Source organism: Drosophila montana, unplaced genomic scaffold, assembly GCF_035044405.1.
Source record: "Drosophila montana isolate Dmon_TW-CO22-7 unplaced genomic scaffold, ASM3504440v1 contig_2178_1, whole genome shotgun sequence".
In the NCBI taxonomy this organism is placed as follows: Eukaryota; Metazoa; Arthropoda; class Insecta; order Diptera; family Drosophilidae; genus Drosophila; species Drosophila montana.
This window is the reverse complement of record NW_026997075.1, coordinates 2143882-2162638: the sequence shown is the minus strand read 5'-3', so window position 1 is coordinate 2162638 and position 18757 is coordinate 2143882. Positions and strand designations below refer to the sequence as shown.

Below are 18757 nucleotides of genomic sequence, written 5' to 3'. Positions count from 1 at the left end.
TTCGACTTGCTGCGTTTCTCATATGCATCTACAAATATTATCTGGACTTGTTTATATTAATGTTGGATCTTGTTCATGTCGTAAAGACTTGATATTCGTAAAAAAGCAATTTGGAAAACAATTTTTGTTGCTACATTCGAATTCTAGATCAACAAATAAACGACTTGGCATATTAGTCAAACTTGGCTGTGCAAAAAAAGGGCAGAGAAAATGCAACATGGAAAATTGATTTTTCATTAATTCGTTGCACGCAGAAAACAGTTGAAAAAAACAACAAGATAGAAATTGTGTTAGAAAAAGATACAAAAATTAAAATAACCGAGTTTTAGACGAATCGATAAACGTTTTAAGCTCACACATGAATTTTGCATTATTTAAAAATAAGCTAATTAGTTGTTATTTAATATATTAAACAGTTAATTTCTTCAATTTGCATTTATTAATTTTATAATATATAATTAATTAATATGACATTCGAGCATGGGAGCTACTGAGCGTGCAAAGCTCAAAGAAAACTCTTGTAATTTTTGAGCGCATCTCACTTTCGATAAGATTTTAGCTTTGCAGATACTTTTCTCCTCGACGCTTGACTCAGCCTCATCCATCGCATTGTTAATGATGCGCTCTACGCAAAAGGAATAAAAACAAAGCCCCCAGCCCCCAGCCCCTTGCCCCCGCCCCACCTATGAAAAAGCTAATCAAAACTGAGAGCGACAACAGCTTCTTTTTAATGTGAAAGTGACAAATGCTGCGGACGGAAAGCCAGACGGACATAGAGAAAGATAGCGAGAGGAGAGAGCGAGAAAGAGAAAGAGTTGGAATCTAGCCGGGCATAGTTGAGCTTCACCTGCTCCGTGATGAACGCCGCCGTCGATGATGATGATGATGTTGATCTTGTGTTAGTCATCGTCACCCAATACCAAGCAGCCGAGCGATGATCATTAATGATCATCATCATTATCATCATCATCATTATCATCTTTAGTGGCATCCAAAAGCCTTTGGCTCATAAATATTAAAGCCAAATAACAAGAAAAATCATATGACTCCACAATCTCTGTCGGCCACGCAACGAACAAAGCCACAGAAAGAAATGATAAAAAAGAAACAACAACAACAACAGATAAACCAAAACAGAAGGTACAAATAAGAGTGACCGAGTCGGGTGTGCGCGGCTGAGAGATGCCCTGCAACCAGCGCTGAGCTGCCTTTGCAAAGATTTTTACTGGCAAATGGGGGAGTTATGAGAAAACTTGTATATTCTGCATTTGTGTGCAGTATATGAGTAGCTGCATGCCATATAGAATGTCTATGGTTGCTATAATCTTCGAGATGGGGTCTAAAAAGCCAATCTTTAAATCGATACTTATCGATTTTGGTGAAATGGAATGATCCATCGATTGTATAGAGAGCATCTACACCCAAATTAAAGTCTCTAGCTCGTATAGCCTTAAGGATCGAGCTGAACAGACTCAACTTATAATGCTGACCATGAATATATACATATATATACATATATATACATATACTTTATATAGTCGGAGCTGTCTCCTTCATCTCCTCCTCCAGCCTGTTGCGTACATTTGCCCCAAAAGCGTTATACCCCACTTCCAATGCGTACAGGGTATAAACAGAAAACAGCATAGGCAGTCGTTGGAATGATAAAACCCCAACCGATGTCAATAACACCAAAAACCCTTTGCCTTGTCCTTGGTGCCTTGGCCCCTGCCTTTTGAGAGCATGCAACACACCCAACACGAGCTGCCGCAGCCGCAGCCGAAAACCGAAAGGGAGACGGGAACGGGAACGGGGACGGGGATGGGTACGGAGACGGAGTTGTCTTAAGCCGATTTGTTGCAATTAAAACGTATAAAATATTTGTTTATCCGTGACCCAAGCGGCTTTCTGGGGCGTGGCAACTGTAGACGACAAATGAGCATTAGCCCCGAAATCAGAGAATGCAGCTCAACTGTGGGCTGTTTGTTATATAATGTTGAGCATAAGGTCAGAATGCAACATTCATCATGGAGTTGGCTTTTCAAAGTTACGGAATTCGTTAAAATTGAACATTTATTTTATGCACTATTTTATTATAATAAGCGTATAAAATTAAAAGATTCGTAGAATTTACTTAGCATTAGAATTTAGGGAAATACATGAAAATAAGTTATATATATATATATTATTATTGTATATAATTAGCCAAGATAGATGAATTAGAATTTGTGAAAACAGAAACAAAGTTGTTATATGTAAATAATTTATTATTTAGTTTTGGTTTGTTTGTTGCATCGTGTTTGGTGTCGTGTAGATCCTCTTTGAGTTCCTATTGATCGTGTTGATTGCATATGAAAGTCGTGTTGATCGTGTTGATCTAGTTTTCGTGTTTGTCGTGTTTGACATCATGTTGGTTTCATTTGATTTCGTATTGTTGGGACATGGCTTTGGTTACGTGTCGATAGTCAATATGATAGGGAATATCATATTCAAAAATATCATATCAATAATATATACATATTCTGCTATTTAGATCGATCTGCCTGTGTTGTCCTTTCTCATACTCTTGTAGAGGGTATTATAATTTTATCATGAAATGTGTAACGCTTACAAGCAGACATCTCCGACCCCATAAGGTATATGTATATATTCTAGATCAGCATCAACAGCCGAGTTGATATAGCCATATCCGTCTATATCTGTCCGTCTGTATGTTTCTATGCGAACTAGTCTCTCAGTTTTAAAGCCATTATCTTGGAACTTTGCATATGTCAGTCTTTCTGTTGCAGATCGGACCACTATATCATATAGCTGCCATAGGAACGATCTCCTGAAATATAGGGTGCTTGTCAAAATATCTTTATCATCATATCGGCATCTATTAGTTTCACTATGCTCCTCGCAAGATCATATATCATATATATAACTATATCATATAGCAGCTATAGCTTAGCATTGAAGAGCTTCACTATTCCCAAAAATCTGCAAAACGGAAATGTCCACAAGGGTATTAAATCTTCGGCGTGCCGAATATATTCCTACTTTTTCGTCATTCTATATATATCTTTATATTTTTTATTGGTTCACAAACGTTTAGCCGCAATTTCAGTGGCCTTGCGCAGCGTCAATTGGAGCGATCAAGTTGTTGGGGGTTTTTTTTTCATTTTTATTTTTTAATTCTAGTCAAGTAAGCAAACAAGCAGGCCAAGCAACTAACTAACTAACTGCTCACTTTTTGTTTTATTTTCAATTTGTTGAACAACAACAATTTAATTTATTATACGAATGTGATGACATTTACCTGACTACCGGGCACAAATTGTTATTACAGCCAGAGCAGAGAGCGACAGCTAATTATGACATACGAACGGATTGCGTCTGTGGCACAACTGACATTCAGTTAGTCGGCATGTCAAGAAAGTGTACGGGGCGAGCATAAGGGTTAAGCCGAACAAATACCTGAACATGATTTCGTAAGCCATATGCCAAAAGCAGCTATAAAAATTACAAGCAACATCCAAGCTAGCAAGTCGAAACAGAGATACTCTATCAAATCACATATTTAGTTATGAGCGAAACAAATAAAGTAAGATCTTTATTAACGCTTGATTGACTTTGTAGACTAACAAAGATATGGATATAGATATTTTCCATATACATATATGCTCCATTCTTTACCTTTTATGGATAATTTGTCATAATATTCGAGATGAACATAAAAATAACATTCCATTAAGCTTAGAATAACAGCTGTTAATTGTACGCTAACAGCTGTATTGTTATCGATAACATAACTGTTTAAACAGTTTAAGTGTGTACACACTTTGATGTTGAAATCATGAAAACTTATTGCTAAACGAACAGAAAGAATAAGTTACAGCATCCAAAAAAGGGCATGTACTTAAAAAAAAAAGAAAGAAAAAGAAGAGCGATGCAAACAACAACAAAATGTTAAAACAATTTTCTTGTAAACAAGCAACAACATTTCCGCATGAGCTACACACACACACACACACTCACACACACACGCACACAACAAATCTCTGGGAATTTGTACTTACATGTATCTCTCTCCATGTTGTAAGTTGTAACTTGAATGTTTTGTTGCTGTTGTTCATGTTTTTGTTGTTGATGTTGTTTTTTTTTGTCATTTTTGGGCATTTGTGAATTTCAAATTTCACATTTATTCGAATATTTCGAACGTAGCAACAATTTGTGTGCCAGATGAAATATTTTTATTAATAATGGTCATTGGTTAATAATATGATATGGCTAGAAGGCTAACAACAGATGCGTGCAGTTCGTGCCAATGAATGAATGTTTCAGCACTTGAAATGAAACAAAAAGAAACAAATTATAATAATAACAACAGAACAGAAATGTGTATAAAAGTATACAAAAATCATTTGTAAAAACAACAAGCATGAATTCCAAATATGCCGATAAAGGGCGCTGACGCAAATGCATTCGAATCAATTTGTATAAATAAATCACATTTTTATGCAAAGCAAAGAATGGAATCGATATGAAACAATTGTTGTGTATTCTAAAATAAATCTCTCTCCAAGCAGAAATTACAAAATGCCAGTGTTGCAAAACGCAGCGAAGCTTTATTTATAATGATTTTAAGGGGATCTCACTGTGATTTCTTGATAGATTGTTATCAATGTTGGGGGGATTTTTGTCTTCATAATATTAGTTTTTGATTTTTTGATTAGTTCGAAAGAACTTGAGCTTATGAGTTGTAGCTGCGCCTATTTCTGGTTATAGATTATGTGATCAATTTTCATTGAAGCGATAAAGTGTTAACTTGATAGTCGAATTGATAGATTGACAACCACAAGAAACCATTTTGTTTCTTGGCCAATATGCATAATGTGGACAATTAGATTGTTGTAATTAACAATAAAGTCTAGTCTTCAGCCAAAGACATGTTAATTAAAGGGCTGCCAAAAGTGTCAACAAATGGGAGATCGATGATAAACTGTGTGTGTTGGAAAATGAGAAACAGAATGTATTTCCGTTATCGATACATCATTGACATAATTCGATAACAAAAAATAACTACAATAATAGTAATACTTATTGTCGGCATTTCACATTTGCTTACATTAATTATATTACATTGTTGTTTATGCAAATATTGAAATAATATAAGTTTATTAAGCTAAATGGTCGAGTGGCATGCAAATAATAATAATATTTAATAATAATAGCGCATAAAAGTAATTAGTTGAATTGCCGACTTTGATTATGTTTGCAACGGCCACCAAACGATATATGTACATATATATGTATATGTATATATATTTGAATGGCACAACCGAATGCAAATTGTAATTAATTTCATTGTAGAATAGTTTCTACAGCTGTATATCTAGCTGGAATATAAACATACATACATATATTATGTACGCCCATGTGCATACGCTATATGCATATAAATATGTATGTATGTATATACGTATGTATATATACATATATATATAGAAGCAGCCTCTTGTTTGTCGGCATTTGTATTTTGTCGCGTATTTATTTGTTTCTCAGCTTGTTTTCATCACGAACTCCAGTCGCACACACACACACGCACACTCTCACACCTACACTCACATAGCCTGTGTGCGTGTGTGTGTGTGTGCGTGTGCCTGATAATCGCAAGTGCAGTTGCTTACACACAAACATGTCAGAACCGCAGCATCGACGTGGGTGCGGCAGCTACATGTTGTACCCCTTCCTCTACACAGTATGCAGCAGCCCTCACCCCCCAACCCCCCAACCCCCACCCCCCACTCCCTCTTCTACACGCAGCCACTGCTTCTGCGCGATTGTTGTACCCCAATACGTGCCATTGCACAAAATGCAAAGTTTTCACCGATTTCTTCTCTTTATTTTCATGCATGTATTTATATACACATGTATATACGTACATATGTATGTATGTGCATACATACATACATGCTGTACATTTTTTTTATTTTTTAATATTCCTTTTTTTTCGTCTCTTTTTCTTATTTTCTATATTTTCGCTTGTTGATGTCTCCGCATGTGAACCGCGGATTTATCACATTAACGCCTGCTGCCCCTCGCTCTCTCCCCCCGCTGTCTCACCCTCATAGACCAACTTGTTATCATCATCTTGTGGACTTTGTAGTCTTATCTGGTTTCGTAAACACACAACAGCGAGCAAATTTAGTTATGACTTTACGATTGCTTGTAACAGTTGAGTCGAAAAACATTGTTGCGTGATTCACTCGGTTCTTTTTTCTTTCTTTCTTTCTTTCTTTCTGATTTTCTGTTTACACTTTGTGCTCTTTTATCAGACTTATCAATAGAAACTTAAGAAATCGCATTTAAGCGCACGACCCGTAACAATTTGTTTATAATTATCGATTATACTTGACCATAATCCATGTAGAACACAATTTCCTATGAAATTTCTTATCGTAAAATAATTCCCTGATGGGATATTATTACGTATGTAACGGTAATGCAATAGCAATATGTAATCCAATATATGTAGTTGTAATAGATGCACATATCGGAATGTTGAGCAACCAAAGTTTGTTGAATTTATATTATTTTTATAAATTGTAGCTATAATTTTAATAGTTAACTATTTAGTTGCCTGATCGCTGTGATTTGTAGGATCCCTTTTTTTTTTTGGCAACTAATTCTCTTAAAAGTCTTTTTAAGACAAATGCATTTTTAGTCTAATTTCAACAATACAAAACATTCGTTAACCTTTACAACAGCAACAAATACTTAATCTCGCTCATGTCGAGCAAAACCTAAAAAACGAGCTGAGGGCAAACAAAAAAAAAAAAAGAAATCAATGAAAATGAAAAGAATGAAAAGTTCTCAAAGATCGTGTCCGAAATGCAAGCAGAATACGAACAACTACAAAAGCCGCAATGAAATTGACGTCAGAAGGGAAAACACACCCACACACACACGCACATACATATACACACACACACACACACACACACACGCACACGTTTGCTCTACATGCAAATAAAACAAACTAAATTTTCTCAAGTGTTTTAACAATTAGCACTTCATTTAACGTAACGTTGGCAATGGAGGCGGCGTTTGGGTGGAGGGCGGCGAAGGAAGGGGGGGGGGGGGAGGGGCGGTTGCCGGCCTTCGCCTTCTTGCCAACAACGATATCAAACAAAGTATTAAAAAAAAAAAAGAACAACAAAAGTCTTCAATGGCCATATTTCCGCTCCATGGCAAAAGCAACAATAACAAACACAATTTACCTACTTTATTTTATTTCTTTCAAATTAGTGCAAAAGAAGGCAGGCCAATTTTTACAACAACAAACACTTTCGCATTTCTTTATGTGCATACACATAAAAAAAAAAACAAACCAAAAAATGGAAATTAAAAAATTGAAACAATTTTTTTTTTGATATTTCATTTGCTTTGTTAAAAGTTGAGCAGAAAGCACACATCTGAAAGCCATTGAAAAGTAAGCGCCGTTTAAACGATACCCTGTAATAACTAATAATAATGATGAATAATAAACGATTAATTAATATAATAATAAATGATGAATGCAAATATGAGTGGGAGCGGTATAAATATTAAAAAGAAAATTAATAATATATTTATATTATGCGAAAGCAATAAAAAATCTCGGTTGCAATAATAAGTTATAATGATTTAAAATGAATCATAATAATGAAATATGAATACAAATATAAATAATATTTGCTTAAATATTAAAAAAAAAGCTAAAAATGTATTTATATTATATAAAATCAATGAAAAAAAAAGCACAGTTTAATAGATATCCTCTAATAGAATATTGAAACGATTAATAATGAACAATCATAAGTAATGATGAATAATATAATAATAAAATATAAATAATATTTGAAGATTCATTAAAAAAATAGTTAAAATTATATTTATATTGTATAAAATTGAAGCATTTCCATATACGCAGTTTGCTTAGCTAAGGTCTGTCAATCTGTCAATCAGGCATAGCCGCCTTTAGTCACATTTACGGGGTATACAAACTAAGATGCGAGAATATCTAAACTATATTTAAATGTGCCGCTAGCGAGGCGAGCGGCGCGTCTTGCATGCATGTGTTTCGACTCAAATTTGGCGCAAAATGTGTGGCAACAACAACAACCAGCAGCAGCAGCAGCAGCCCCAGCCGTCTCCGAGTCTGCCCCAAAGGCGGGGGCAGCAGCAGCGGCAGCAGCAGCGGCAGCAGCAGCCGTAGCGCCTCTGACCAAATGGTTTTGAGCAGACGTGAAATTCTTTTCAGCTCGTACGCTTCATAGATTTTTCCCAATGTGTAGCAAGTGTTTAGCGTTATGCCATGATATGATATAGCAGCAATAGCTACACTCCCCCAACCTACCCCGTCTCCCCCTCACACACACACACACTCACACACGCACGCACGCGCTACGCTAGCATATTCATCTCTTGTTGCCGTTTGGCGGCATTCTTTTATCACACATTGGGCCAGAATCAAATACAAAAAAGCTCTTAGATATACCTATATATGTATATACATATATATATATATATAATTTATATATATCTGTGCTATTGTTCAGAACTTGTGAGCTGTTTGCGGTTTGAGGTGGGTCGGCGTTGGGGGGTATCGGGTACCAGGTACTTGCTGCTCCCAGGTGGGCATGGGCCACTGCTCGTATTGCTATTTTTAGTCGAAAAACTAAAATACAGTTTCTCACACTTTAGGCAACGTTTTTTTTTTTCTTTTAAAAGGGCAGAAGGTTCTTACATAGCTGTAACAATATTATTTTTCGAATAGATCAATGAACTATGTATGTGTGTGTGTGAATGTATGTGTGTACTACATGCAAAATACGGCTGCATTTTGTTAGCATTGACTTCGTAATTAATCGAAGATAATTTAATAAATTAATAAAGTTTTTCAGCTTTAAGCCAAAAGCTTGCTTCATGAATGTGAAAGAGCAGCTTCAGGAACCGTTTCAAAAGTCATAAAGAAGTTGGTTCAAACTATGCATCAAAATGTTTTTATGAGTTTATAGTTTATTAAATGATTGTTTACAATTTTTTTAATTTATTTAATAATTTAATCCAAAAAACTATTTAGTTGCATGGCTTAAATCAACTTCCAGAATTTTGACTGACTTTTCCCATCCCTGAGCCTAGCTTATGGCTAGAATCTGGCCATATATTTTTCTATAATTTCAACTAAACCATTATATTTTGAAAATTTTTGTAAAAATATGTTTTTGTTTGGGTTGTTTTCCTTTGCCTGTTTTTTTTTTCATATATTTATTTTTAGACACCTCTTTGTTGTCGCTCCAAGCAAGGGTATTCAATCGTCGACATGTTGCCCCATTTTGCTGCCTCATAGCTGTTCTTTCTGGTTTTCGCTTGTTTGGTTAAGAACACGCATATACAAAACCTATAAAATACTTAAAATATATCTTTAACATTTGCTTATGGAATTTGTTAACCATAAATGTTCATGGAAATATGTATGCCCTTATAGAGGGTATTATAATATTTGCGGCAAATTGTGTAACGCATATGAGGAGACATTATCAGCATCTGTATTGGAAAGATCGATTAAAGCTTCAGTTTCTGTATGAAAAAACTTTTATAAGTTATTTATTATTTTTCTCTATCAAATCGGAGACTATGCCTTCTAAAGCAACAATCGATAGCAAGGGTATTTAATCTGCGTTGTGCCAAAGAGAGATGTTATTGTTTTTATTTTGTTAATAAATATTCAAACACTCAAATATGAAACAATTCATTTGTGAGCTCATGCCCTCATCATATCAATGAATGGCCAAAAGAATCGCATATCTTTCAAATAAAATTGTTGCTGTGCCCCAAAGCCAAAGGCTTATATATATAAACAAATTATATATATATCTATGAACATATATAATTTGCTGATATTACTGCTTTTGGTTCGCTGCACACACAGTGGCACAACAACAACAACCATAACAACAACCATAACAACAACCATAGCAACATCAACAACAAGAACAATCACAAAAGATTGCCCTAGTTTGGGCATGACGCTGATGTCACGGCATCAAAATGCCCATGACTTTTATTGTATAAAAATAAATATTATAAAACCGAACTATGAGTTACGCAGATATCAATTGTACATACAAAAGTGAGAGTTACAATTTAAACACGAATTGCTAAGGATATCTTCGACACGTCGAACATTTTAATACCCTTGCAGACATTTCCCTTTTGCAGATGTGCGAGAATAGTGAAGCTCGTAAATGCAAATATCTTGGAAAACTGAAACAGCTACTTTTCGACCGATCATTCCTATGGCAGCTATACGATATAGTGGTCCCATATTGTTAAGGAGCAGGATATCTTGATAAACATTATAGTTTCTATACAGGAAACTACTTTTCAATCGATCATTCTTATGGCAGCTATATGATATAGTGAACCGATCCGTCCGGTTACGACATATGTACTGTCTGCAATAGATAGACGGACCTATGCAAAGTTTCCAGATGATAGCTTCAAAACTGAGAGATAAGGTCGTATATAAACAGACAGACGGAAGGACGGACAGATGGACAGCCGGACATGGCGATATTAACTCGGTTCTGGATGCTGATCTGGAATATATATACTATATGGGGTCGGAGATATCTCCTTCTATGCATTACACTTTTCATGTTAAAATTATAATACCCTCTGCAAGGATATAAAAAGTCAAAGGAAAGTTACTTATTTCAGCGTTTAAAGAGCTTTAATTTCCTGCAAAGAACAAACAAACTTGTGCTCAAAATAAAGGTTTTACCTTTATATATTGTCATAATTTAAAAATTCACCATATTTTATATATATTCTACATCCATTTTATAACTATTAAAAAAAAAATCCTTTTTAGACCAATTTAATAAACATTTCCGGGATTAAGACCCTTTAGCTATTTTATATTTTTGTCCAGTTTCAAGCTGCAAGCAATATTTAAAATATATATGTATAAAACTAACCCATTTAAACCATGTTTCCGAACTCTTTTATACCAGTTCTTTTAACCTGATTTATACCTATTTTATAGCAGTTCTAGGAGCTCTGAGTTCTTAGTATCTAAATATATAATAATACAACTTTTTGCACATTTTTCTGCCGGGCTTAAACCACGTTTTCTAACTATTGTATGCCAGTTCTTTTAAACTGATTTGGACTTATCTTATAATAAGAGTTCTGGGTTCTTAGTCTCTGATATATCATCTAAATATATATATGTATTATACACATTTAAGTCTAATATTTATGCCAATTTACACTGGGCTGATCATAAATATTAATTTGTGTATATACAATTTTTTACTCATTAAGGTCTTCTTTATACCTATTTTATGCGAGTTTTGCGCTTAAAACAATAGAGTGTGGGAGAAAGGCAAGAAATATATTGACTTATGTACACTTGTTTGCTTAAATCGCAGCTCTTTGGGCATGTATGTGTGCATATTGTGTATATATATATATATATATATATGCCAAAACTGAATTGGGTAAATCCTTGGCAAACATCGAAAAAAAAAAACGGCTACAACAAGAGACACACTCATCTGTATGGGCGTAGATTGTTTGGCCAGCCGAAAGGCGACTCTATATAAGCAGATGTGTATGTATGTGTGCAAGTGTGTATGTTTTTGCAATACTAACAAGGTATGTATGTGTGTGCGTGTGTGTGTGTTTGTGTGTCTATGAGCTGCATATGAAACAGACGCGCGTAGGTAATGTCAACGTAGATATTCAATCTTGGCCAAATAAAGACAAAGTCAATTAACTAACTGGGCAAAAACCGGAGTTTCGCTGGAGAAAAAGATAGCTTTTAATATCTGTTTGGATTCTGACGCATTTGATAATGTCATCGGCATATGTTACCACATTTGGTTGGCTTTTGGCTAAAATGTGACCTACTAACTGTTTTGCATAAGGCAAAGGCAACGTAGGACAGCAATCGACAAATCTGTGGGCCGAATTCTGTATTCTGTCCGCAAATATAACCTGAATCACGAAACAACATTTCAATTATAAACACAGTGTATATAGAGCTCTTTTTGAAACTTTCTGAATTTGCATTGCAAGCACTTTCCTAGTTTCCACCCGCAAACGTGAAAATTGGGTACAAGCAAAAAAAATTATTAAAAGCTTGTGGGTTTTGTCCAATGATGAATCCCAAATGTTAGCTATAGAATATAATTTTCCATTCCTGACACGCATTTTCACATATGAACCTTGTGAATACATGTTTCAGCGGTTTCTCCACCCACACAGGCGGAAAATGAGTGGAAAGTGGAAAGCTAGAAATATGTAAATGTTGTAAATGCTTGTTTTAAATTAAATTTGCTAACCAATTGAAGCTGTAATCAAGAAAAATGTTGATACACCTATTAACTGAGAATCTCAAATTTATGAATCTCTAAAGTTCAAGTGAACTCTTTACGCTTAAACATGACCGAATTGTATGCCCTTTTCTTTTGACGTCTGTCAAGTCATGTAGCTCTTTCTTCTGCTGCATACGAAATTCAGTCAAATGCATAAACCCAAACAACGTTTAAGGTGAAATCTAGTTAACAACAAGTTAACGACAAGAGACGCGGCACATACGTAAAGTAACACGAACAGTGGAGGTGAAGCAAGGGGAGGGGGGTAGAGTGAGAGGGTGTGAGGGGGTTTAGGTTTGGGCACAACCTTCGATTGGGTGAAGGGCAGCCACGGTAGTTGACCAAAATATTTGCAAATGAAATTGAAAAAGTAAAAGTGCTAAACAAACAGTAAACCGAAATAAACAGACAACCAGGCAAGACAGAAAAGCCAACTTAACATTCAAAGCGTACCTTAAAAGTTTCACAGTTGCATTCATGTGCAAATTAACTTTCAATTAGTTGCAACAACAACGACAACAACAACGACAACAACAACAACGACAACAACAACAACAACAACAGCAGCAATGAAACTATAACAGAATTTTGTATAAGCCATCGCCGTTGGGCATAAATACAACAAGTCGCAACACCAGCCAACCACACCAAAGCATACAAAACAAGTTAGAACGCCACACCGAAGGCACAATACCCTTGCAGGCAAAACTATTGGTCCTATATGATAAAAAAGTCTGATTCTATATGGCTATGTGAAATAGTCAATGTCGTAAGTGCCAAGCTTGCTTGAGATACCTGTAAAAGCAGAAAAGTTGCTTAAACTAAGAACTTATATCCCACCGAACAGTTCTATCTCAGCTATATAATATAGTAGTCAGATTCTGATAGGATTTCTCTAAGGAGCATGATGAAACTCCCAAACGCAAAGTTTGAATAACAATGTTTTTATACAAAAACACAATTTGCGACCGATTGTTCCTATAAAAGAAGCTAAAAGGAGATAAAAAGGAGCTTGTAAATGACAAGTTTGGTCAAGAAAACAGAAAAGAAGTACACTTTCCTTTCGGCTGTTGACTGTTCAAGAATATGTATCCATTCTGTCTATACGTTACACATTTTGTGACATAATGATAATACCCTTCGCAAGGGTATGAGAAGAAAACAAAACAGCAACAAAAATAAAAAAAAAACACCGCAAGAGAGACCCAACCGAACCCCCAATAAACCCAAATACCAAGCAACGCTCAACTGCTGCTGCACGACAAGTGCGCCAAGTGCCAAGTTCCAAGCTTGCAGTCGCAGTCGCTGTCGCAGACGAAGTCGAAGTGGAAGTCGCAGTCGCAGTCGATGCCAAACCGAAGCGATTGTGAATATTGCGCCAAATTTGGGTCATTTGCAAAGGTTGATCGAGCGGCAACGGCTACGGCAATTGACTACAAAAACAAAATAAACACCAAAAAAAAAAAAAAAAAAAAGAAGTTGAGAAAACAAGTCAGAATGATTTAGTGGAGAGTTGAATTGTAAGATACCACGTACGCAGCTCCAGTAATGCTTCGAAACTATCGATAGTTTCGTTGTTCAACATTTTGATTATCGATAGCCTTAAATATAATCAGAATAAAATAAATCATGCAGTAAATCATTGCGACTGTAAAAGCTGATCGAGAAAAAAAAGAGCTTTATCTTATGCCCAACTGGGGCCAATTGGCTACAGGGTATATAAAGCTGTAAAATCAACAGCGCTACTTGACGACGTTGCAAACAATTGTGAATTGTTGTTGTTGTTGTTGTTGTTATTGCTATGACTCATGCGAACGATACCAAGCGAAACCAAAGTCGAAGAGACGCAGCTGAGGCTGGCGATCGAGCGAAGGAGAAAAGAGAGACTTGAGATGCATGAAGAAAAAAACAGCCGCCGATCGATGACAATGAACGCGCCATAAATTTGTAATTTCTTACTTTCTTTTGATCGGCTTTGTTGTAACGTTGTTGTTGTAGCATGCTGTTTGTTGTTGTTGTCTTTTTGCTTCTTCTCCATTCGGCTTTTTCTAGCGTACGGTTCTTTTTGTTGGTGTTGTTGAGTTTTGGCAGTTGTTCTGGCTGGTCAGCCGATAACGCAATGTAGATAAGTAGTACATACAGATGCATACGTATGTATGTATGTATGTGCCGCTGGCGAAATGATAATGGACAGAATAAGATGACCCTGAACAGTATACACACACACACACACACACCGTCATGCTTACTAATTTCTTTTCGTTTTCATTTAGTTTTTTTTTTAATGCCGTTTAATTTCTATATGTGGGCATCAATATCAGCAGTTAGCACTTGGCAATTTTTTGTATGACATCCGGTGACGCAGTCATCAAGACACAGCGCCAACTCACACACATACATACACATACATATACTGTGTGTATGTACATATGTACATATGTATAAATAAGGCATATCAACTGTTTTTTTTTTAAATATTATTTTTTACTTTGATTATCAACAGACAAAAAAAAAACACGAAATAATGAATAATACATAATACAATGCATAGCAAAAAAAAAAAAAAACTTAATAATTATAATAAATGAATTGTTGCCTTTATAAATAATACATACATGCATATTAATACTATATAAAAATGGCATTGTCAAGGTCGTTGTGGTTAGCATTGTCTCATAGAAAGAGAGAGAAAGCGTGCCTCTATGTGTGTGTGTGTGTGTGTGTTAGAAAGAGAGCGCAGCAACGATACTCTATTTGAGAAAATAATGCGCTTAAATTCAGTCGAACTCCAAGCTTGCTTTATTTAAACTAAACTTGAAGCTACAGATGGAAATATAAGGCTCAAAAAATATCTGCTTGTTCTAAAGACATCAGTTGATTATAAAGACGTGATCTCAGAAATTATAGAAGCGAGATTATATGGCGAAAAGCTCGAATTTAGGGAATCGTATTCAAATTTGAGGATTCTTTTTGCCCAAACTCTCAAAGTTGTCATGTTGCATTGAGAATAGGTTTTTTCTTTCGAATACGTAAGTTCTCTTGGAACTCTTTTCATAATTCCCAAAAGGTATTTATGTTATATTTAGGTATTCCTTCTAGATTCCTTTGATACTTGCAGACTTCAACTCTGTGAAGCTCGCTTTTCCCTCCTTTCTTCAGATTATATTGTGTAGCTATATCATATAGCAAGTAGTATATAATTGTAGCATATTGATTTTTCGATACAGATATTATAATCGATTTCCTTTTTAATTTCAGGTAAGCTGGTGACAAACCTATTGAATGTATAAACGCATCAAGCAAGCAAGTACTAGACTTAAATAAGATGTTGCTTAAAAAAGTAAATTATATTATATATTTTATATTAATACTAGCGGGTACTGCCCGGCCTTGCTCGTGAAAAGTTTGCTGCTAAGAATTTTAGATTTTACATTTCCACGACCGTGAGATCATCTTTTATATAAAAAATATGTTTAAAGTGCATCGAATAAGGAACCAAATTTTGGAATCAACTGGTTTCTCTTGTGGTGAGAATCTCGAAGCCGAAAATAAACTTTCGTTGAATAAACCTTTGACCCCAACTTTCCATCCAAGTGCGATGAGCTTTGCGAAAAATGTATCAAAAAATTGCTCTAACAGATCTTTGAATATGAGTATGAAAGCGATAATAAACCAAAAAAAAGATGCAAGTTTTCCGCCAAATTTCCACAGTTGCGGGTGGAATTTCATAAAATCGCTAAAATGCGTATTCATCAAGTTCTTATTAGGCATTTGAAAAAATGTTTGAAGCAAATCGCACGAAACTTAAAACTTGGCCCAACAAATCTTTGTATCGCATTTTCCACCGAGAAAGCTTGGATTCTGCGAAAAGTGTGAAATACTTCTCAAATGATTTTTCTATATAAGTATCTATATCTTTTGTAATGTTTTACTACGCAATTTTAAGTTTTTTAATATTATTTTAATATGAGTTTCATTGCGGCTACTGTACTTTGATTTGGCGCTAAATTGTGGCAATTTGATAAAGTTTGGATTTGTTTGCTACTCTTGACATTTGACTGACTTTTGTTATTGAGACTTTTGCAGCGGCAACAAGCACAACAAAAACAAGTAATTAGCATGCCACATGTCCGCCCAGCTGTGCTTGTGTGTCTGTGTGTTTCTCTCTGTGTGTGTGTGTGTGTGTGTGTGTATCTATTGCTGCGCCAAATACTACAAAAGATCAACAGGTTGTCAGTCAAGTGTCTGCTGTTGCCTTCTTTTTGTCTCTGGCTATTTGCTTGCTTAAGTTCACTCGCTATCTCTGTCGCTCTCTCTTTCGCTCTCTCTCTCTCTCTCTCTCTAGCACTCTATCTTTTCTTTTTGCACTTTGCTGCAGGTGTTTGCTTTGTGAATTACAACTTTTAATTAACTTGAAATTAATTGTACAAGCAAAACGTTGCTTTTTATATAAAAAAGGAAAAGAAAAATAGAGCAACCAGATATGCAAAACAAGCCAAGAGTGTGCTCTAGACGAATGTATATGCATAGTAGATACCCTGTAAGAGTATATTTATATAAAAAGGAAAAGAAAAATAGAGATGAAGGAATACTTATAGAAGCTACCCTGTACAAAGATTTTGATATAAAAAGGAAAAGAAAAATAGAGCAAAAGATATGCAAAACAAGTTAAGATACACTCTTCCAAGCGAAGGTATACGCATAGTAGATACCCTGTACAATTATTTGCAATAGTAATGTCTAATTGTGGGCACAAATATATTACATTATTATTGCCATTAATTTTATAAATATTATTTATATCAATATTATATTCTTTACTATAGATGGTATAGATATCATTCTGAGTAAGTAATATATGGGGCTTCATTTTAAGATTTTGTTCCTGATTAAGAATAAATTTATGTTTTGTATACACGAGATAAGCCTCGAAAATATCTTCCAATTGACTGTTAAGTGGCCTTGAATAGCTTTATTTGGCCATAAAAATCAAGGGGAAACCTACTTGAAAATATTGTTCTACATATGTCCAAAGATTATGGCAACTATACATGCTATATATCTATATCTATATATATATAGAGATATGTATGTATATATACTGCAGCTCTTCTGGTCTGCTTTCTGCGTTGACTTTATCAGACGTTCGCATTGCGTTTTCATTACGCCTTTTGTTGTTGTTGTTGTTGTTGTTCTTATTTGCCTGTTTGTTTGCTTGTTTATCTGCGTAATGCGACTCGCTGTCGGAATGCCAAGACGAACGGACGGACGGACGGACAGACAGTTGGACGGACACTCAGAGATCTGACAGAGCACAAAACAAAATAATCAAAGAACAGCTGTCTTCTGCGCTGTGCCGTAGATTGAATACCCTATTTGTACACTTTTATTCTGATCTGGCAATACGATAGTGTTACCAGATTTTAGCAATACAAAATTCGCTTTAAGCTGATACAAAACGGGGAATAGAAGGTCACTTTTTATTGGTTAATATTTTGAAAATATATAAATATTTTTATAATAAAAATAAGCTGAGTTCATTCTAGCTAAAATATATTTAAAGTCAGAGCTATATTTTCTAGAAATTATTATCTCTATATATAAAACTGTTTGTCCTGACTGACTGACTGACTGACTGACTGACTGACTGACTGACTGACTGACTGACTGACTGACTGATTGGTGATCAACGCACAGCCCAAACCGTAAGAGCTAGGAAGCTGAAATTTTCACTGTAGCTACCTTATGTGATGTAGGTGCACGTTAAGACGGGGTTTCGGGAAATTCCACCCGCAAGTGTGGAAAAATCGCGAAAAACGTTTGCATGTAACTTTTTTGTTTACCATCCGATCGGCCCCAAACTTATTTTCAAAGATCTTTGTTCAAATTCATTTGAGGGGTGTTTCACACTTTTAGGAAAATCCATTCCTCTTTGGTGGAAATGGAGGTCAAAGATTTGGTGGGCGACGTTTCGCGCTCAAATTCGTTACCAAAGATCTATAAGAAAAATCATTTCAGACGTATTTCACACTTTTCGCAGAATTCAAACTTCTTCGGGGCGAATGCGATTTAAAGATTTTTTGGGCGAAGTTTTAAGTTGTGTCCGATTTGCTTCAAACTTATTTTCAAAGTTCTACATAAGAACTTAATAAATACGTATTTTAGCGATTTGGGAAATTCCACTGGCAACATTGGTAAATTGGCGAAAAACGTTTGTATGTTTGTTTACCGTCCGATAAGTTTCAAAATCATTTTCAAAGCTTTTTGAGAACGTTGATTTTTAACATACGTGCCACGGGCAAGGCCGGGTTATGCCCGCTAGTAAAATATATATATGTACACATTTA

General features: G+C 35.3%; 1 protein-coding gene across 3 annotated transcripts in view; it reads left to right on the top strand.

The window, feature by feature from the left end:
- Positions 1–18757, top strand: part of Graf (GTPase regulator associated with FAK) — a 63205-nt gene that overhangs the window by 9340 nt on the left and 35108 nt on the right. The window lies entirely within an intron of this gene.